The 22,415-nt window shown below is 43.8% G+C and overlaps 1 protein-coding gene across 6 annotated transcripts in view; it reads left to right on the forward strand.

The window, feature by feature from the left end:
* The first annotated feature begins 2,425 nt into the window (after positions 1-2,425).
* LOC148018814 (uncharacterized) overlaps positions 2,426-22,415 on the forward strand; it is an 81,153-nt gene continuing 61,163 nt past the window's right edge. For 2 of the 6 annotated variants that reach the window (XM_087701166.1, XM_087701172.1), the window contains exon 1: positions 2,881-3,463. The gene's annotated coding sequence lies outside the window, so the exon portion shown is untranslated. The other 4 variants (XM_087701167.1, XM_087701171.1, XM_087701169.1 and 1 more) reach the window with 4 other exon arrangements.

Consider the following 22,415-nt stretch of genomic DNA (forward strand, 5'->3'; position numbering starts at 1 on the left):
GGTACCATGGCAAGTCACTAGGGAAGGAAATAACCAAGCAACTTTGGCATCTGGAAACATGGAAGATCAAGTTGAAGTATGAAAACAGTCAAAATGTTTCAAGGAGTCAAAACTATGACCATGCAAAAGCATCACCAACACAACTTAAAGCATGACCACACCAAATTGCCAAGATGAAGTTAGGTAGGAAGGAGGGAAAATGGACAGCTTATTGAGATAGCGAAGCCACCAAAGATGAGTTTCAAAAGCCTAAGAACCATGTTTTGTTTGGAGAAAATGGGCAATGTATCAAGGTAGCAAAGTCATTATAGAAGCATTGAGTTACTTTTGGGTCATGAAGTATTAACTTTGATAGCTTTAGTAGTTGATTTTCTTTTGGTATTAATAATGACTACATTGGGTTTCTTTTTGTGCTGATGGCTCTCTGAAATGGATTGTAGCTGAAAAACTTTGATTTATTTCTTTGTCCTATATGCCTTTAAGGTATCTTAAAATATATTAATGCAATTTTCTTTATTCTTTCTTTCATTTCACATTCTTTTCCCTTTATTTCTTACAGTTAATAGGTTAATCCTTAATTACTTATATATTTTTGAATGATCAAACAAAAGGCGATACTTCATGCAAAGATTGTGTACAATTCAATACCAAATTAAATCCACATATTGGACACATTCTACCAATCAAACTAGACATCTTGGTCTTAGGCTAACCATTAAACATTTTTCAACTTTGCTTTTATCTTTGAACTTTGGGAAACAAAGCCCATATCTATTAATTTCTTGTGTAACTATCAATTTCAAAGCATCATATAGTATTGTTCATATATTCTATTATGCTCTAAACGCAAACATGTAAGATGATTTTAAGGCCTCTGTACACCAAATTCTTCTATAAGGTTTTTTGTAAATTTTAAGAATGATCATGAGAATAATGTACCAATAGAGTTCTTGGGATCTCTTAAATAATTGAAGATTTGGCCATTGTTGAGATTTAAAATGGAGTATATTGTGGACAAAAGAACCACACATTCTCATTGTTAACTGCAAGAAGAAGCCAAGGAAAAGAAGCCCACACAAAAACCCTAACCCCGATTTTTATGTATTTTAAGGATGAGAAAAAATAGAACATTGTAACTATGTGTATGTAAATTTTGTGTATTTGCCTTCTTACTTTTCATTTGAGAGAGAGAGAGAGAGAGAGAGAGAGAGAGAGAGAGAGAGAGAGAGAGAGAGAGAGAGAGAGAGAGAGAGAGAGAGAGAGAGAGAGAGAGAGAGAGAGAGAGAGAGAGAGAGAGAGAGATTGTGTGTATGTGTGACAGACCACGTTGGTGAAGCTTCCTTCTTCCTCTCGTACACTCTCATGCCCATGCTCTTGCTCTTTCCTTATATGCTAAGGCCGTAGATGGTTGAGAACAAAAGGAAAGCATTCATGGATTATGGCAATTTGTAAGAGCATCCTTCTTACTTGAAGCAAGGCCATGCAAGCTCACTACGAGCGGATCTTCATATTCGTGACACTTGCGAGCGGCTAGGTGAGAGATAGCCATCGCGCTTTATGGTTGAGTCTCTTGAACAAATATAAGGGTGTCCAAAGTTGTGTTATTGATCTCAGGTAGTGTAACATTTTGATTCCATTCTTGGGACCTAAATACTTTAGCCATGAAGTAGCTTGCATGCTTCACTTTGTGGATTAGAAGGGGTATGCATGTGCCACTTTGAAATGCACATGAATAGATGGTTTTTGTCTCGTTCATTATTGACATAACAAATGCTTGGATTTTAGTTTTGTTATTGAAGTATGATATTTGTGTGATTGGTTGTGTACTTGATATGTGGTAAGCATATAATATTCAATTTTTTTTTGAAATGTAGAAACACGAAGGAAATGATTGGACGCTTGCAGCATGTAAGATTGGAACATGAAATAAGATTTCATTAGAGTAAATTCAATAATGAAAAGGAGTCACACACATCTTGAAGTGAGTATGCTCGATCTTATGGGAAGGACAGAGGAATAAGTTGGAGAGATCAAAGGAGAAGGGAAGAGGAGACATGGGAATGAGGGCCTTGCTTTGCTTTGCTTTATTAATGTGAATTTTACGGGGGAGAAAGATAAGGAAAAGCAGAAGACGACACCCAACCTTGGGGTATGGCATCCCTTTGAGGGAACCCGCCAGGATCGGCAGTTTTAGCCGGTGAGAGTCTAGCACTACCTGGACCCCTCACCGGGGTGCTAAGTGCCTATCCACACTCCACTCATTGAGAGGAGTCTTCCAAGAACTTTGGTTCTGAAAGAAGTAGCGAAATCATAAGCTAGTGGCACAGGGTTCCGCCTTTGAGTCTGCTTAGGCACCCGGCTCAAAAAACAAAAACAAAAGGAGGGAAAAAAAGGCCGTAGCTCACGTGCTAATGCTATTGCCATCTTTGGCTCTCTTTGGCTCATCTTCCCCCCGCCTTCTCATCATGACCTAACCTCATCCTCTGACCTCCCCTACCGCTACTGCACAATCGTGCCCTGCTGTATCTGTGTATTAGCAACAGTACCGTCGCCATCACGACCAGTACGTGATGCAGCAATAGTTTGCATCACGACTAGCATCCCTACGATCATCAACAGCAAAACGAGGTCTTTGGCATCATCAATAGCATCGACTGCTGTAGCAGTAATAGCATCGATGGTTGCATAATCGACGTCACGAGCATCAACAAAAGCTTCAGCCGGCTGCAACAACATAATCGGCGGCATCTCCAACAGAAACGACGTCTTGACCATCAGCAAAACAACACAGGCGACATTCTCAATAGCATAGGCGGCATCATACGTAGCATCATTGGCATTTGGAGCATCATCTTGGGTATATTGACCGGTATGGGAGTCATCAGGACAGGCAGCACGCCTTGTAGCAATTATTGTTGCTAGTCGTCGTGAACAGCATCTTCATCTTAATCTCCATCAACAACTGCAAGGGGAACAAATCTCACCAAATAGGCCACATTTCCTGTTGCTATCCATAAGTTGCTTCGGGCATCAACAATAGATTAGCAAACAGGCCACATTTCCTGTTGCTATCCATAAGTTGCTTCGGGCATCAACAATAGGTTCCACGTTTCCTTTCTGTTGTCCAAAATTGTCTGTGCGCTGTCATCTGCCTCGATTCCGATATCAACATCCTTTCTGTACTCGTCTCGGTCATAACAACAAGGTCAGCAACAGCATCATCTTCTTTTGCACACTGGTGTCCCTATTATACCTATCCTTCTCTCTCATCCCCTCTTGTTCTATCCACCACAACAAGAAAGCCACTGCAAGGGAAGGGCTGCCATACCTGCAACGCTCCTGGGAGAGAGGAGGAGCAGCTGAGAAGAAAGAGGAGCCGCCGAGCAAGTGGAAGGAATCGCTACATGAGAGGAAGACATGCTAGGAGTAGAGCCAACTAGAGCCTGATCCAGCACTTGTAGAGGTAAGGCACTCACTCAAGGTTTATTCAAGGGATTCATGCATCTGTTTGTTTGAGGTAGTTGAGGATATTCAAAGAAGTGTAAACTCACTCGAGGTTTATACAAGGGATTCATGCATTTGTTTGTATGAGGTAGTTGAGGATATTTAAAGAAGTTACACTGGGTAGGAATAGGGTCATGTGATAAGCTATGGATGAGCCGCACTGCATGTGTTGCATTGATTAAAGTCAACCGGTGATTATTTTCTAGCCTTTAAGTCTTTGTTGAGTTTGAAATTTCTTCTTTTTACCTCTGTGAGCATTCCTCTATATACAACCTCACACTAGGGACATTTAAAAGAGAGATAGTAGGAAGGAAAACTCTTTTTGGCCCACTTAAACCAAATTGCAAGGTCTACATATTATGGAATAGGAAGAAAGAGGTGTTAGAATATCTGGAGGTTGTAGGTCATGGAGGCTTTGAGATTGTTCTACAGTGTGCTGGCTCCTTCCCGGATTCTTGCTATGATCGGAGCAAGGAGAACAATTTACAAAAGATTGTTCCAAGAAAGGAGAGGATTCCATGGATGAAACCAAAGCGGGGGAAAAAGAGTCCCTAAAGAAAAAACAAGTTAAGAAAGGACAAAAAATAATATGGAAACATAGGAAAATGTCAAGTCAAAGAGAATTGAGGTGACAAAAGGTCCTCGCAAACCTAAAGGCAAGCCCCCTCAAAAGGAAGCAACTAGCTCTAAGACAAAGGTGAAAGACAAATAGAACATTAACCCTAGGGCAACTAGACAAAAGAATAAATGGCACTAGTGGACAAGATTCTCTATGCGGTAGTTACAAGTAGGGAGGAGATTTTTGAAGGCATGGCATATTAGAATGAATAGAGTCTTAAGTAAGATCAAGTTTGCCTCCTAGAATGTCTGGGGAATTTGTTCCCAAAAGAGGAAGTGGGTTATGCATGCATTAATTAGAAAGAGGAAACTCAATGCAATAGCACTCTAATTGATTAAGCTAGGAGATGATGAAGATAGGCAAGTTGCTACGCATGGTTATAACTCAATAGCTCAAGGTTGTATGAGGGAAAAAGGAGGGTCCATGCTCATTGCTCGAGGTGAGTTGAGTACTAAATTATCGAGTTTGGGGAGATTCTTAAGGTATGATTTTGATTGTTTAGATTATGATTGTGGAAAAATAAATGATACTAATATCAATATATGTAGCAAACGTCTCAACACAAAGAGCTAATCAATGGAAGTGCCTAGGGTAGAAGTTCAATGGAAAACCTACTTTACTTGCCAATGATAAGAACATGATAGTAAGTGAAGCTCATAAATCGTATGGTCGTAAGGGAATAACTAAGTTAGAGAGAGACTAGTGGATCAACTATGCATGGCACATGATCTGGAAGATGTGGTAAATGTAGTCTCCAATAAGAGAGCCAAATGCTAGTAATTTTTTTGTATTAGATGACATGGTTGGATTTGACTAGTTACCTATCCAATTAATGTTTCGAATGCTTGAAGCCAAGAGTGTACAAGAGGGCTCCCCTCTTTTTAAGCTCAATGTGACCTTTCAATGGACATCTATGCCTAATGAAGTATAAGAACGTGGTCTAATCGTAAAAAGTGGAGGGGGATGATGTAACTACAATATGGATCTACTACAACAAGGCTATAATTGAAGAAGCCAAAAGACATGGAAGAGCTCTTACATTCAAGAGGAGATGAGCTATGGATAATGTTGCAAGAATTAGGAGTCATTTATTACTCGCTCTTGTTACCTCTCTTGATAATCCTCATCTTTTTGTATTCCTATAGGAGTGTGGAACTTATCTTAAGAAAAATGAGATTTCTAGAGTTTAAGCTACTAAGCTGCAAACTGAAGGCAATATTTGCTAAGTGCTTGTGGAAAGCTCTAAGGATATTCTTGGTGGTCGCATGCTTGGCTTCCTCATCATCTTCTATGCAGCCTATCGGCTCTCATTTGTCCTTATTATCTAGTTCCTTGAAGAAAAAGCCTGATGACAGATTCCTTTTCACTTTCCATCCTGCCTTCAGTTGCAGTTTAGTAGCTTAAACTCTAGAAATCTCATTCTTCTTAAGATAAGTTCCACACTCCTATAGAAATACAAAAAGATGAGGATCGTTAAGAGAGGTAACAAGAGCGAGTAATAAATTACTCCTAATTTTGGCAACATTATCCATAGCTCTTCTCCTCTTGAATGTAAGAGCTCTTCCATGTCTTTTGGCTTCTTCAATTATAGCCTTGTTGTAGTAGATCCATGTTGTAGTTGGATTATCCCTCTTCACTTTTGACGATTGAAACTGATTCTTATACTTCATTAGGCATTGACGGTCCATTGGAAAGGTCACATTGAGCTTAAAAAGAGGGGAGCCCTCTTGTACTCTCTTGGCTTCAAGCATTCGAAACGTTAATTGGATAGGTAACTAGTCAAATCCAATCATGTCATCTACTACAAAAAAATTGCTAGCATTTGGCTCTCTTATTGGAGACTACATTTACCACATCTTCCAGATCATGTGCCATGTATAGTTGATCCGCTAGTCCCTCTCTAACTTAGTCATTCCCCTACGACCATGCGATCTATAAGTTTCACTTACTATGATGTTCTTATCACTGGCAAGTAGCATAGGTTTTCCATTGAACTTCTGCCCTAGGCACTTCCATTGATTAGCTCTTTGTGTTGAGACGTTTCCCTCTCTAACTTAGTCATTCCCCTACGACCATGTGATCTGTAAGTTTCACTTACTATCATGTTCTTATCACTGGCAAGTAATGTAGGTTTTCCATTAAACTTCTGCCCTAGCATTTCCATTGATTAGCTCTTTGTATTGAGATGTTTGCTACATTTATTGATATTAGTATCATTTATTTTTCCACAATCATAATCTAGACAACCAAAATCGTACTTTGAGAATCTCCCCAAACTCGATAATTTAGTACTCAACTCACCTCGAGCAATGAGCATGGACCCTCCTTTTTCCCTCATACAACCTTGAGCTATTGAGTTATAACCATGCGTAGTAACTTGCCTATCTTCATCATCTCCTAGCTTAATCAATTAGAGTGCTATTGCATTGAGTTTCCTCTTTCTAATTAATGCATGCATAACCCACTTCCTCTTTTGGGAACAAATCCCCCTGACATTTTAGGAGGCAAACTTGATCTTACTTGAGACACTATTCATTCTAATATGCCACGCCTTCAAAAAGCTCCTTCCTACTTGTAACTACCACATAGTGGTTCTTGTCCACTAGTGCCATTTATCCTTTTGTCTAGTTGCCCTAGGGTTGATGTTCTATTTGTCTTTCACCTTTGTCTTAGAGCTAGTTTTTTCCTTTTGAGGGGGCTTGCCTTGAGGTTTGCGAGGACCTTTTGCCGCCTCAATTCTCTTTGACTTGACCTTTTTCTCTGTTTTCATATTATTTTTTGTCATTTCTCAACTTTCTTTTTCTTTAGTGACTGTTTCTCCCCTGCTTTGGTTTCATCTATGGAATCCTCTCCTTTCTTGGAACAATCTTTTGTAAATTGTTCTCTTTGCTCCAATCATAGCAAGAATCTGGGAAGGAGCCAAGCACATTGTAGAACAATCTCAAAGCCTCCATGACCTACAACCTCCAGATATTCTAACACCTCCTTTCTCCTATCCCATAATATGTAAACCTTGCGATTTGGTTTAAGTGGGCCAAAAGGAGTAGTAACAACTAAGATATAAAGCACCCGACCAAATGAAAGAGAAAGCTTAGCGACCTCGTCATCCAACCAAATAGGAAGATTGGGAAAAGTTCCAAACAACACATTGCCTAAGACAACCTCTAGGGAGAGCAAAGGACTTTAGTGCATGGCCAAGATAAGGCTTTCCTTGTGTGGCCAACCAATCCCTTCCAATTTGGAGAGATAAGAAGAACCAAGATCATAATGCAATGCTTGCATATTGGAGAAAAACAATTGAACCTCAGTTCCCATGCAACATTGAGTGACGCCTTATGGCTGATCAAAACGCTGATACAATTCTAGGACAGAACCGTGGTGGACCCGAACTTTGAAAATTTGGAAATTCTTCCACCAGTAAAATCGAGAGAGAGAGAGGCAGAGAGCCAGCAAGCGTGCGCCAGGGATGTTGCCTATTTGCACCATTGTTGCTCCTGGAAGCTCGCTAGCCATCGAGAAGGACCAGGTATCTGTTTCCTGATTCTTCTCCCTCCCTCTCTTTCTCTCTCTCTCTCTCTCACGCACACATGGACATTAGATGCGTTTTGCCATGAAACGGACAAATTACATTCTGCTTTAAAATGGAGATGCTCCTGTATTCCATGCTTATCTTCCATAGATTTTGGCTTCTACACATGTGGAAACATATTGCTAAAGCCTGGTGCTGTCCGACAGTGTAGCACTGAGAGTTGAAAAGTAGAGATTCAGTGGCTCTCATTTCCTTGCTTGATAGAAGTAGGTTGAGTTCTCTCGCTGTTTTTCTCAAAAAACAGGATTGTTTGAGCTGAATTCTATGTATTACTTGCTCTCTTATGGCCTTGATCATTTCATGCTTAATGAAGTGAGGCTTAGTTGCTCTCTTTTCATTGACCAATCAAATATTGTCAATATCAGTTTCTCTCTTACAAGGCAACTGACTGATAAAAGGATCACATAATGCTTAAGCTATGGTAAAAAAAAGTGCCTCATTCAAGATGAAAAGGTGAAAGGATGCAAATATCTGGTGAAGCAAATGTGAAGTTTTCCAATGTGACAAGTCAAAGCATACAGAACAGTGAGAATAGTTTCATTCTTAGAGACGAACCCTGATGCTTATGCTGCTGTGCAGATGTGGCTGCAGGTCATATGTGGTCTTTCCATTTGCTGACATTTTGTTTTGTAAAGGGTTGTTGTTTACATATGCTGTGGCATATGGAATGGCTGCAATCCCTCACCTATCCTTTGTGTCTTGATGTGTGGATTGCTGCAGTTGCTTACATGGTTAGCACCTCCCTCATCTCACAGCAGCAGCTACTAACACAACAACAGTGGCTGCATTCTCAATTTGTATTTGTGTAAGGCATTGGTGAAACCCTGTCCACCTATCACAATGCTTGCTAGGTTGACGGAGTGCATGTATTGTCTAGAACAGATGAATGAAGAGTAAATGAGAGTAGTGTTGAGACTGTTAGAACTAAAATGGTTAAGTGTATCCTCTGCTTTTGTTGTCAATATTGTTATTCAATGGTTTTCTTTGTTGGCATATCTTCTTTGCTGTGAGTCATAACATGAGAGGGAAGCAATGGTGAGATACGAGGTAGAAGCTATGGACTGCAAGAGGAGAGAGAGAGAGAGAGAGAGAGAGAGAGAGAGAGAGAGGGGTTCCGTCTCTGTGATCGCGTGCGGAGAATTGGTTGCCTGCATCCAATCAACCATTGCCATGTTCAGACCCAGCCGTCTGCCTGCCGGACATTGACCTTCTTGTGCCTCGTCACATCCCTAAGGTCATGCAGACCCGGGGGGCTGCACCTTGCGTCTCTGACTTGCAGCGCCCTACCCTGTTCTTGCTGACTTGGGGCAGATCGCCTGACCTGCAAATTGCCTTGTCTTCAGTCTGACGACCTGCAGAACCACAAAACCTGAAGACAGGCGACCTACCACAAAATTGGCAGACACTGACGACATGCGTGTAGACACTGATGACTTGCTTCTAGACCCTGATGACTTGCCACGAACAAGCAAACATTGACGCCCTGCCTATTGTGCCACGAATTGACAACAAACCCACACATCATCTGCCCCTACACGTTGCCACACAGTGAGAGAGAGAGCGTGAGCGAGCAAGGTCCAGTGCAGGGTCCGTTCTGCCCGAGAGAGAGAGAGAAAGGCCTGCGCCGTTTTTGCCTCTCGTGATCTCCTGGCTCGGCTTCTGACCGGCACAAGTAGTGATCCAACATGGCTGGTCTGGATATGGCTTTTATAGACCAAACAATGGCAGCTCTTGGTTCGGATTCTGATACAGAGGAACCAGAGGATATGGTTCCTTGCACAGAGGAGATGCCCCCTGGTCCTGACTTCTAGCCTGCGGGCAAACGCACCAAGCATACTTCGGAAGAGAGAATGGATCATCAGGAACGTTCTTATGCTCAAGTTGCCTCTGATTCTGTGGATGCTCAGGATGTTGATTGGGAGCATTTGCTGGAGTTTGCCAACACTCTGCTTGGCGATTATGTTCAACATAATCATGAAGCGTTTTCTGACTCTGGAACTAAAGATGTTTTGGAAGCCACTGTGGATCCGAAAAATATATTGCACTCATTTTCAGTGTTTTATGAACGTGCTGTTATACTCTTCTTCACTGGTAGGATCCCAGTGCTTTCCCGTATTCGCCAGTGGCTGCACAGTCTGCTACAAGGGGAGTGCGTTGAAGAGATTTTTGTTGGGCCTCGAGGCTTTTATGAGGTGCTGTTGAAATCTGAGAAGCATCGTGCTGATCTCTTGTTTAAACTGCCATTGTTCTTTAATCGCCGTTTGGTCCATGTTGTGCCATGGCGCCCAATGGCAGATTTTCAGCGCCTACTTTAGCATGAATGCCTGGTGTGGGCTGAAGTGGAAAATTGTCCGGCTATCTATTGGCCACTGTTAAAGGATGCCATGGCCGTGGTGGGCACTATTTTTGTCCCCTCGAGTCTCAGGGCCATGAATCGTAACCGTTTGTGTAGGTTATGGGACATTGCTAGGACAAGGCCTACTTGGTTACGTCTTAATTGCTCTGGCATGCATCCTTTGCACTTTCGTGTGAAATGGGGTAACTTTGCAGGGCATTGCTTTTCGTGTGGAAAATTGGGGCATTTTATGGCCGAATACCCAGAGAAGCAACCGACTTCAGATGATGAGCATGTTGTGTTGCCCATGGAAGATATGGTGCTTGATGCTCCGTCGCAGGATGCTGTTAGCAGTCATGTTTGTCATGCCTTGTCATCTCCTGCCTGTGAGCCTCAGTCTGAGTCAGACGAGGACATTAGGAGCTCTGACTTGTCTATCACTTGTTTTGACGGAGGAGGTAGCTCATTCTAGAGCACTCAGATGTGCATTTCCTAGGGCAGTTTCTGCATTCATCAGCCTGCCTCACTTGCCGGACATTGTCCACCCTTTCCGGGATTTTTCTGAGCATTCCTGGCATTTTTACCAGCATTAAATGCTGGTCAGATCAGCATTAAATGCTGGTCGGACATATTTATGGCCTCAAATTTCAGGTCGGCCATTTTGTGGGTTTTTTGGCTATTTATAGCCATTTCCCACTTGCCAGTCAGTTGTATTATCATCTTCCCTCCTTCCTTGGCAGGTGCACACTCCGACTCCGTCATCTTCCTCCGTCTTTGGTGCTGCCGTCATCATCAGCCTTATCTGGTGCCCTCACTGACGCTTCGGGCTGCGTGCAGGGGCTGATCAGTCCACAGTTTTGTATTCAGCATTCATTACAGTCAGTGCAGATTTTCTTCCTTCATTTTCTGCTGTCTCTCTCTCCTCCTCTGTGTTCGTGTTCTTCCGTTGCGCACTCTCACATGGTATCATCGCCAAACTGAGAGCACGGAGGTCTTCATCGACTGGAGAGAGACCACACCTATCATCTGTTGCTGCCCCCCTTCTCTCCAACAGCCAGGCGGCCCCTCCAGGTGGTCTGAATATTTGCGTTTGCTGCATAGATGGTCTGAATATTTGCGTTTGCTGCATCAGCCCCTTCCAGAGGCTGCCACGTCATCAACCAGCCCTGTCTCCTTGCGTTTTCAGCTGGGCGGCCTTCTCTTCAGCTGGGCGACTCCACTACAGGCTGCGTTTTGCATCCAAGGTGGTCGTATTCCCTCCTGGCGGCTCATCTCCAGCTGGCGCTTCTTTTCTGGGCTGCGTTTTGGTGCCTGGCAACTTTCCCTCCGGATTTTGTGCCCTACACAGCTGCGTTTTCACCTTCTGGTGCTAGGCGACCTGATTTCCTGGAGTTTGGTGGTTGGTGTTTGCAGATTGGAAGATGTCTTCTCATCAGTCTACAGGTTTTGATGGCTCAGATGATGAGCTTTTGTCTCGACATTCATCTGAACGGAGGCGTGATTTCTATCGCGAGGATCGTCATACGGGGTCTATTCCTCTTTCCCGTCCCCCTTCTATTCATGTATCTCGGCGATCCCCTTCCAGTGGGCCGAAGATGCAGCCTTTGGTACCCCCTGTACAGGTACCCGTACTTCCTCAGCTACCCAAAGAGGACCGGTTGGATGGCTCCAACTTTTCTCTATGGTCCTGCAAGGTGGCGTGTATCTTGGACTCCTTCGATCTTTGGGAGCTTGTTTCTGTTCCTATTCCCCGGCCTCAGGTGGATCCCACAGATGGGACATCTATGGATCGTGCAGCCTTATGGGATCGGCTTAATTCTAGAGCCAAATCTTTCCTCTTTCTGAGTTTGCAGGATTCTGTCCTTGTTCATGTTCACAGGTTGAAGACTGCAGCGGACGTGTGGAGAAAGCTCGCGTCTCTCTATCAACAGAAGACGTTTGCCCACCGGATATCTCTTGAAAAGAAGTTGCGGATGCTCGCTATTGATGATAGTCCTTCCATGAAGGACCACATCAACAGATTACAGGATATGAGGGATGAGCTTGCATCCCTCGGTCGGACGATATCTTCTGAAGACATGGCTATGATTCTTTTGACTCAGCTGCCATCGCCTCGGTTTGATGTCTTCTACACCAGCCTTCTTACATCGAGGACCCGTGAGAAGCTTCTATGGGAGGAGCTATCCCCGCTTGTCTTGGAGCATGACGAGCGACTCAGAGAGGTCAGTGCTAGTGGATCCGACTCCACTAGAGCCTTTGTTGCAGGTTCGGGAGGACAGAAGAAGAAGAAGACGAAGTCAAAGGCTAAGCAGAAGGACAGTTCTTCAGGCTCTGACTCAGATTCAGAGAGACCGAAGTGCCCACATTGTGGGAAAGGGACACATCCAGAGGAGAAATGTTGGAAGAAGTACCCTCACCTTCGTCCGGGAGCGAAGGGTGGATCTACATCGGAGTCTTCTTCTACCTCTACACCAGCTGTTACCCATGAGTCAGTGTTCCTTCATATCCATGCTTTGGAGGAGGATCCTTCTTCCGTGGCTGCAGTGTCTTCTGCGCAGCCTTGGTTAGTGGACAGTGGTGCTTCGAGTCATATGACTCCCCGAGGTGATTTGTTACAGGATCTCCGTCCATCAGAGGGTTCAGTCACTGTTGGTGACATTTTATTGGTGCCTATTAGTGGTGTTGGCACATTGCCTTTGTTTACCGACCGACCTTCGAGCTCCTTTTCACAGGCCCTACATGTTCCGAATTTGGGCCTTCCCCTCCTCTCAGTTTATGGCCTTACGAGGCTTGGCACACGAGTGATCTTCACCGAGCATGTCGTTGTTATTGAGGATTCTTTTACAGGAGTTGTCTTATCTACAGGTTGGCAGGAGAGCGGGCTTTACAGGCTCCATTCCCCTTCTTTGATGCAGGGTCCTCCGAGGCAGTCTTTTGCTACACCCGTTCCCGCTTGTGCACCTTCTATTCCACAGGTTCCTTCCCATCCCCCACCTTCTCCTCCGGTGGTTCCCTCGTACCCCCCATCCCTTTCAGAGGGGGACGATCTCGGTGATGCGGCTGTGGATTCCCTCGCCCCTAGTGTTTTAGAGGGGGATTCCCAGGATCGTGAGGAGCTCCTTCAGCAATAATCTACATCGACGGACTTCATCGACATTGGCATTCCTCTTGCCATCCTCGGATCCATTTCTTCTTCGGCCTTCAGCCACATCCAGGATCTGAGAGGGGGTGTTAGCAGTCATGTTTGTCATGCCTTGTCATCTCCTGCCTGTGAGCCTCAGTCTGAGTCAGACGAGGACATTAGGAGCTCTGACTTGTCTATCACTTGTTTTGACGGAGGAGGTAGCTCATTCTAGAGCACTCAGATGTGCATTTCCTGGGGCAGTTTCTGCATTCATCAGCCTGTCTCACTTGCCGGACGTTGTCCACCCTTTCCGGGATTTTTCTGAGCATTCCTGGCATTTTTACCAGCATTAAATGCTGGTTAGATCAGCATTAAATGCTGGTCGGACATATTTATGGCCTCAAATTTCAGGTCGGCCATTTTGTGGGTTTTTTGGCTATTTATAGCCATTTCCCACTTGCCAGTCAGTTGTATTATCATCTTCCCTCCTTCCTTGGCAGGTGCACACTCCGACTCCGTCATCTTCCTCCGTCTTCGGTGCTGCCATCATCATCAGCCTTATCTGGTGCCCTCACTGACGCTTCGGGCTGCGTGCAGGGGCTGATCAGTCCACAGTTTTGTATTCAGCATTCATTACAGTCAGTGCAGATTTTCTTCCTTCATTTTCTGCTGTCTCTCTCTCCTCCTCTGTGTTCGTGTTCTTCCGTTGCGCACTCTCACAGATGCAACCCAGCCACCTAAAGTTTTGGATAAAGGTAAACAATATGTTTCGGGTTTGGATTCCCGTGGCAATGACTGGGTAGATGTATGTGCAAAAAAAGGTAAAAGGTTTGATGCTGGCATGGCGGATACTGTGCCTACTACTTCACAAGATTCCATGCGCACTTATATGCGCAGGAAAGAAATGTTGTCTTCAGAGCATACTGCTCATGCTATGGTTTCTTCTGCTTCCCATAATCACCCTACTAGGAAAGTATATATGGACGGTCCAAAGGGTCCACCTGCTAAGTTGGCTTTTGATACTAGAGGTAATGTGATTACCCCATGGGATCGTCGTTGTCTCCGTTCCATCCCCAAGCCAGTGGATATACTGTCTACCTCCAAATCTGGCCGTCAGAACTCTTTTGCCGTGTTAGCTGATTTTTTGGATGAGAGAGTTCTTGACATTCTAGCTGAAAAGGTTAAATTGAGGCAAGTTGTGTCTTGTACCTGATTTTCTTTTTTGAATACACATGAAGATAGCCACGTGGAATGTGCGAGACATTTGTTCTCGCCATAAGCAACATGCCATGTGGACTGTATTGCATGAGAATCAATGGGATGTCTTGTGTGCTGTTGAGCACAAGAGTCATGGTGAAGTAGGAAAAGTTGTGGATTGCCATGGGTTTCGCTTGTTTTATGCAAGGACACATGCCATGCATTATTCTGGTGTGCTTATGATTGTACATGAGAAATATCAACCTGTTCTTATTAAAAATGATGTACATGGCCGTTTTGTGGTGATTGAAGTTTTATTTGAAGGAGAGATCTTATGGTTACTTGGCCTCTATGCTCCGAATGATCCTTTATCCCGCTGGGATCTTTGGAATACTTTGCAGACCTCCTTGTCACTTGGCAAACGGGGTTTTTTGATGGGAGATTTTAATGTGTGTTGATTCTTCACAGTCCACATCAGAGCATTCGGTGATGGACGCTCTGGAAAGTCGTGTGTGGAATGCGTTTGCTCTTGCCGTACTTAAGCAAGATCTCTGGTCTTGGCTACACCCTTCTTCTACAGGGTTTACTTTCCATTCTGCGCAGTATGCAACTACATGGTCGCGGTTGGACCGCATGTACATCATGCAGAATGATGATTTTCTTCCTGAGATGCTCAAAATGAAAGTGTTGCAGCAATATGCCTTGTCGGACCATTTCCCTCTATAGCTTGAGATGCTTGCACAACCCATTACACCTTTTAAGCAATTTCTGGATAGACTCCCTTTGCGTTTCAACTCGTCTTATTTGAAGCATTCAATCTTTCAGGGCTATATGCAGCAATTGATTGATAGATTCTTATTGGACTTCTCCTCTGAGGGCAATGCTTCGTTTGAACGATTACTCTCTAATGTGCAGCGGGTTGTTCGGTAGTATGGAATCCATCATGCCTCTCTTTGTCGGCGGCGTTGACAAGCAGCGGAGGACTTACTGGCTTTGGTTCGTTCTCTGCTGGTGGACACTCCAGATGATGTATTTCTGCTGCCACTGGCGATGCGTTTGGCTGATCTTATTAAAGAGTTTCAATTGAAATCTTATCAGTAGGCCAAATTGCAAAATTTGACTGAGAATTTGCAAGATAGTGCTTGTCAGACTCATAAGTTCTTTCGAGCTCTACATGCATCTCCTGCTCGAGAAAATATGACTAGACTCCAGGATCCAGAAGGTCAAATGGTCATTGATCCTCAGACTATTGTGAATATGTGCAGGAATTATTTTCTAGACCTTCTTGGTTCTTCTCCTTCACCTTCTAACCAAGTTACTCATGCACGTTCAATTTTCTATGATTTGGTTCGCAATCAGGTTCCACATGACATGCAAACTACTTTGGAGACAGATATTTGTGAGGCGGAGGTTATGGATGCTTTGTTACACCTGCCCAAGGATAAAAGTCCCGGTTGGGATGGTCTCACCAATGAATTCTTTGAGGTTTTTGCTACTCAACTGGTGAAACCATTGACGACTATGTTCTAGTAAGTTTGGGAAACGGGATTCATGCCGTCCTCATGGAAAGAAGGTCTTATCAAACTGCTTTCAAAAGTTCCTTTGCCGTCAATGTTGAAACATTGGAGACCAATTTCTTTGATGGGTTCGATGTATAAAATCTTTTCCAAAGTGATGGCGGATCGGCTCCACAAGCATCTTTTGGCCATTGTGCATCCTCTTCAATATGGTTTCATTAAGGGCCGAAACATTTTGCATAATATCTTAAATGTGCAAATGGCTATTGACTATGCAAGGCACTCTAATCAGGAAGTGGTATTGATTCAATTGGACCTGGAAAAGGCTTTTGATTATTTAGACTGGTCTTTCATTGCAAAACTTATGTCTACTATGGGCTTTGATACTCGGATGTCCCGCTTGATCTACACCATTAGTGTTGCGGCTTCTTCGCGAGTTATGCTAAATGGCGGTGTTACCGAGCCATTTGTCCTTGCACGCTCTGTGAGACAGGGTTGCCCTTTGAGTCCCCTCTTCTTTGCCCTTGCGACTCATTCGGTTCTTTCGATGTTATCTTCTATGGCAGCTTCGACTCAGTTGGTTGGATTGTCGCTTCCTTTTGGACAGCACTTCATTAGTCAATCTTTGGTTGATGACAGCTTTATGATTTTGCGTGCGGACAAGGATAATCTTCGCAAAGCTTTAGATGTTTGGACGCTTTTTGGTCAGGCGTTTGGTCTTCATATCAATGCTTTCAAATTAGCCATTCTTAGTTGCACGGAGTCAGATTTACAGTCATTGGGCTGGCAGGGATTGGTTGTTCCCCGTGGTTCCATTGTCAGGCATCTTGGGTACCCTTTGGGTGTTGATGTTCAACCAAAGCAACTACTAGAGTGGATTTCACAGAAACTGGCAGCCAAGTTTCTGTATTGGAAGTCGCAGGCTTGGCCCTTCCATGTTCGCCTCAAAGTGGCTCACACAATTATGTTGCCAATGCTCACATATTTCTTGCCATTGTTGCCTTGGACTACTACTACTTTGAATGCTCTTACTCAATACATTCGTTTCATGTTATGGAAGGACTCCTTGCATGCAGGCATTTCATGGATTTCTTGGTCGCATGCATGTACCCCCAAACGCATGGGTGGTGGGGCTATTTTGGATGCCGAAACTCATATGCTGGCTCTTCGTTGGTCTCTTTTTCGTGCTATGTGCTTAGATCATCACCTGTGGGTCGTTATAGCCCGTTATTTTCTTGAGGATCACGTGCTTGTGCATAGTAATACCCAAATTCGGAGCTCCTGGTGGCATGTTCTTAATGCAGACTCTCGGTTTTCTAGTCCTTCCTCATTCCTGCTTGCTCATTTGGTATGCTCTTGGAAATTGGTCCTCTAGAAGGCTCGGTGGCATCCGGTGGAGGACCGCTTACATAGTAACTCTTTTCAACTGGAATTGTTGGCAGCCTTACGATTACTTTCTTGGGATGGCAAACATGAGCTCAGACCAAAATTTAACCGCATGGCACGTTTGGGTTTGACTTCAGCAGATGCCACCCTTGCCAGTCGCAATGTGTTGATATCGTTTCGTACAGCCAGGAGGCTTTTCAGAATCCCTCGTGGATATTGTGATTTATGGGAACAACTTTTGCTAGTGCTCCAGAGCAGACAACCGTTTCTTGCCCTTGCTTTGGATCGTCCTTGGCAGGACTGGGACCTTGCAGGTCGGTTGAATTTGGAAAAGGCCTTAGCTAACCAGGTGTATCATCTTTTGATTAAAGACCATCAATGGCTGGTTACTAAAGCTAATACTGTATGGGGATTGCGTAAATCTCAGTCCTGGTGGAAGGCAACTGTGATGGAGGGCTGGTTGAACAAGACACCTTTCAAATGCAAGGTCTTTCTTTGGAGGGTGATGATTGGTGGTCTTCCTCTTGCTTCCCCCTTTTCCAAGCATCGAATCTCTAACGGCAATTGTTTCTTTTGCACACCAGTGTGGAATTGGCCCGTCATCGATTTATTTCTTGCCCTCTCGCTAAGAATATCTGGTCACTCTTGTTAGCGGTTTGGCGAGCAGTGGTTGGTTTCTCGCTAAGCTCTTTTGATTGGGTTTTTGTGCGGCCCAAATACCCCACATCGGCATAGTCGCATATGAAGATCTTGTTTCACTTTCTTAGATACTAGGGCTGTTGGCACAATTGGACCACTCGGAATGCCTTTCTTTTTGATTCGGCCTCTAATGTTCCAGGACATATTGCGAGGCTTAGAGGTCTTCTGCATTGGTAGTTAGATCTCATTCGGTACTCTGACTTACTCCCTTGGGAGGACTTACTTCCTTGGCATATGGCAATTTTCTCTGCGTCTTTGCCATGACTTTTGTAACTCGATGGCTTAGAGCCATCGTGTATCTTGTAATCATGTAAACTTGTACCTTTTTTTCGTAATTAATACAATTACCTTTTACGAAAAAGAGAGAGAGAGGAATACGAGAGTTTTGTGGGTATAAAATGAACAATACTCTTATTCTTTGCTATCTTCACTTATATATGACTATTGAGTGTGTACTTATAGAAGGGGTGTCCCCTTGGCTATTGGCTATTGACCTTTATCCCAACAACCTCCCACTTAAAAGCTGATGTGTCTTTATGGGAGTATAAAAAGAAAAGTGAAGATAGTATTCAATGCTCATCAACACTGTTCAGTGTGTAGAGCACTCAGAAGGTAAACTCTTTGTGAGAAGATGTGCAAGGTTATCATCCATATGGATTTTAACAAGCTCAATGTGCTTGTCGTTAAGCCTCCCTTATGAAGTTATATTTGGCCTCAATGTGCTCTACCTTTGCATGAAAGACAGGGTTTTGTGCCAATTGAATGGTACTTTGACTATCACAGTGCAATGTAGGCACCTCTCTTGTGAAATGCCTAAGTCTTTCACTAGATGAGTAACCCATAAAGCTTCCTTGCAGGCCTCAATGGTTACAACATACTCCGTCTAAGTGGTAGATAAAGTCGTACATGATTGCAATCGAGAGACTCAAGAGACTACACCACTTGTGCAAGAAAAGACAAAACTTATAGTAGATTTCCTAGATTTTACACTCCTTCCATAATCAATGTCTACATATCCGAGAATAGATGCATCTATATATGTAAGAATAGATGCATCCTTTTTTTTGAAGTATATGTACATAGATCTAGTGCTATTTAAATATCTTATGATCCTCTTTATTGTCTCCCAATGCTTCTCGCCAAGGTTTTCCATGTACCTGTTAACTACTCCTATTGTATAGCGATGCCTGGATGTATAGCGACCATGGTATACATCAAGCTGCCAAATATGAATACATCAGGAACCTTGTCCATTTTAGCCTTCTGCTCATCTGAGTTGGGACTGCCCTCTTGGTTAAGTTTCAAATATGGAGGTAATAGAATGTTGATCATCTTCCCTCTCTCCATATTGAAATGCTCCAATACTTTCCTCCCTAATTTCTTAATGTTAAAGGTCTCATGTAATCTTTTCTTAAAGCATCCACATTCATGACCGACTTTCTAGCAACTAGCATGCCATCCATATAAGGAATCAAGATCATAAGGCTACCATCTCGAGCCTTCCTAGTGTATAAGTAGAAATCGGTCTCACTTTTAAACTTAAGTACATCCTTGAGATCACACAGAGGTATTGAACTTATGATACCATTCATGGGAGCTTGTTTCAAACTATATAAGCTCTTATGTAGTTGACACATCAATTGCTACTTGCCTTTCATAACAAATCCCTTATGTTATCACATGTAAATATCCTAATGTAAGTCCCTATGTAAAAAAGTGGTCTTTATATCTATCTGAATCAACTTCATATACTTTATAGCAACCAAAGAAAGAATTGTACAAAGGGTGATTATCTTGATTATTGGTGAGAAGATCTAATCAAAGTCAATTCCCTTCTCATGCTTAAATTCTTTGGCCACAATCTTGCCACTCGTAGACTCACTTACACGGCAGTGTATGTTTGCCCTTAGACAAAGAGACTAACTTCCATGTAGCATGTTTTTCAAAGAATCCATCTCCAACTGCATAGCCCTCTATCACTTATGATTGCCATCTCTAGTCATAGCATCCATATAATAAGAAGGCTCACCACAATTTGTGACCATGATATAGTCTAGATATGGAATGTATCTATATAGTGGTCTAGAAACCCTTGTAGGCTTGTGTAAAACCAACTCAATAGGAGCCCTTGGTTGTCCCATCTATCTATTCTGTAAGATATGAGGTTGTCTACCATCTCGTGGCACTTCTACCTTAGTATTAGCAGACTTTCCAAGCCCTGCATCATGTGAAATGCATCATGTGAAATAGGTAGTGGAGTCTTCATGTGTTGGTTGCCCATCCTCTTAAAACACCACTCTGCGGATCTCAATTGTTTTGATAGGTTGCTTATGTATCTTATTCTCATTAAATATGACATCATGGTTGTGTGCTACACTTTTAGATTCAGGATTCCGCAAGTGATGGTCTATTTCACTGGACTCTCTATAGCCAAAGAAGATGCATTTCTTGGACTTATGATCAAGCTTAATCCGCCTGTCCCTAGGTATACGCATAAATGCCTCGTAGCTAAAAACATGCAAGCAATCACAACTAGGTCTCTTGCGAGACCATAACTGCTTTGGTATCTTGCCATCCAATGGCTTGCCAAGAGATTTGTTGATAAAATACATTGCTATTTTTATAGCTTCAGCCCAAAATCCATTAGTAAGACTAGCATTAGAGAGCATACTACGAACCCCCCTTGAATGGTTGTGTTTATCTTCTTAGCCACACAATTTTGAGTACGATTCTCAGGAGTTCTCAACTCTCTCTTGATATCACGGCTTGCACAAAAGTTCATAAAGATATGCAAAGACATGTGAGATATACTCTCCACCATTATTATGTGAGAGTGCGCTGCGGAAGAGGGAATACGAACGCAGAAAATAAGGAAGAGAAATCTGCACTGACTGAAATGAATGCTGAATACACTGAAATGAACTGATCAGTCCTTGCACGCAGCCCACAGCGTCAGTGAGGGCACCAGATCAGGCTGATGATGATGGCAGCACCACCACGGGGGAGAAGGAGTGTTGGAATCTGAAAGAAGACAAGTGATCAAGTGGGGAGGGGGGCTGCCTATAAATAGGCAAAGGACAAACCCTAACCCTAACCCTAAAATGGGCGCAAACCCTAAAAATGCCCTAAAATGGGGGTAATTCCTCCTCCTTCGGCTTCCCTTTCCCCTTTGGTGGATGTGCCTCCGTCTTCTACGAGCTCTTCCACCTCCACTTCGGGATCTTCTCGGGATACACAGCCTTATTCTGATGCGGAGGATCTACCTTCATTCGGTGAGGGGGAGTCCCTCTCCGATTTGGGTGCTTTGCAGGTTCCAGAGACCCCCCGGTCTCCCTCGCAGCAGCAGGAGTCTCTCAGGATTCCTTTATGGTATCGCTGGCTCATGCAGGATTCAGGTGTTACTCACTTTCCTGCTTCTTCTACAGGTCCACGACGATCAGCCCGTCTATAGGCCCAGTGGGATAGTTCACTATGTGTGAACTATGCTCTTATGTTACAGATTCTTCAGGATTCCGAGCCTTCCACTGTGGAGGAGGCTCTTGCACAGGATATTTGGAGACAGGCTATGCAGGCCGAGCTCGATTCCATCGAGTGAAACCATACTTGGGAGCTTGTTCCGCTTCCCGAGAAACGGAAGGTGATAGGTGTGAAATGGGTCTTTAAGACCAAGTATCTTGCAAATGGCTCCTTGGACAAGCATAAGGCTAGGCTTGTTGCCAAGGGTTTTGCACAGCGCGCAGGCTTGGACTACTTCGAGACTTTTGCTCCTACAGCTAGGATGTCCACCATTCGAGTTCTTTTGGCTCTTTCTGCTCACCACCGTTGGCCTGTTTATCAGATGGACGTCAAGTTTGCTTTTCTGAATGGCGTTCTTGAGGAGGAGATTTATGTTTCACAGCCTCCTGGTTTTCTTGTGCAGGGGAAGGAGGATCATGTCTACAGGCTGCGGAAGGCTCTTTATGGCCTGAAGCAGGCTCCTCGTGCTTGGTACCAGAGGATTGACAGCTTCTTTCTACAGAGTGGCTTTGCGCGCTCCGCTCATGATCCCAATCTCTACTTACGGGCTGTGGATTCCCTTTCTGTGTTCCTTATCTTGTATGTGGATGATCTTATCATTATAGGGAGCGACACTCAGCAGGTGGAGCATACTCGGTCCATTCTTCAACAGGAGTTTGACATGACGGATCTAGGGATCCTTCACTTCTTTCTAGGCCTGGAGATCTATCAGTTGACACAGGGCATTTTTATCTCGCAGCACAGGTACATCTCCGAGCTTCTTTCGGAGTTTGATATGGCTGCGTGTCGGCCTATCTCATGCCCCATGGACCCAGAGTCCAAGCTTTTGACAGATGGAGTCCCCCTTACAGATGCCACTCGTTACAGGTGCCTTGTCGGCTGTCTCATCTGGCTGCTTCACACTAGGCCGGATATCTCTTTTGTGGTGG

The sequence above is a fragment of the Lygodium microphyllum genome, chromosome 20 (assembly GCF_053477565.2).
Source record: "Lygodium microphyllum isolate KBCC chromosome 20, Lygodium_microphyllum_v1.1.10, whole genome shotgun sequence".
NCBI classification, from domain to species: Eukaryota; Viridiplantae; Streptophyta; class Polypodiopsida; order Schizaeales; family Lygodiaceae; genus Lygodium; species Lygodium microphyllum.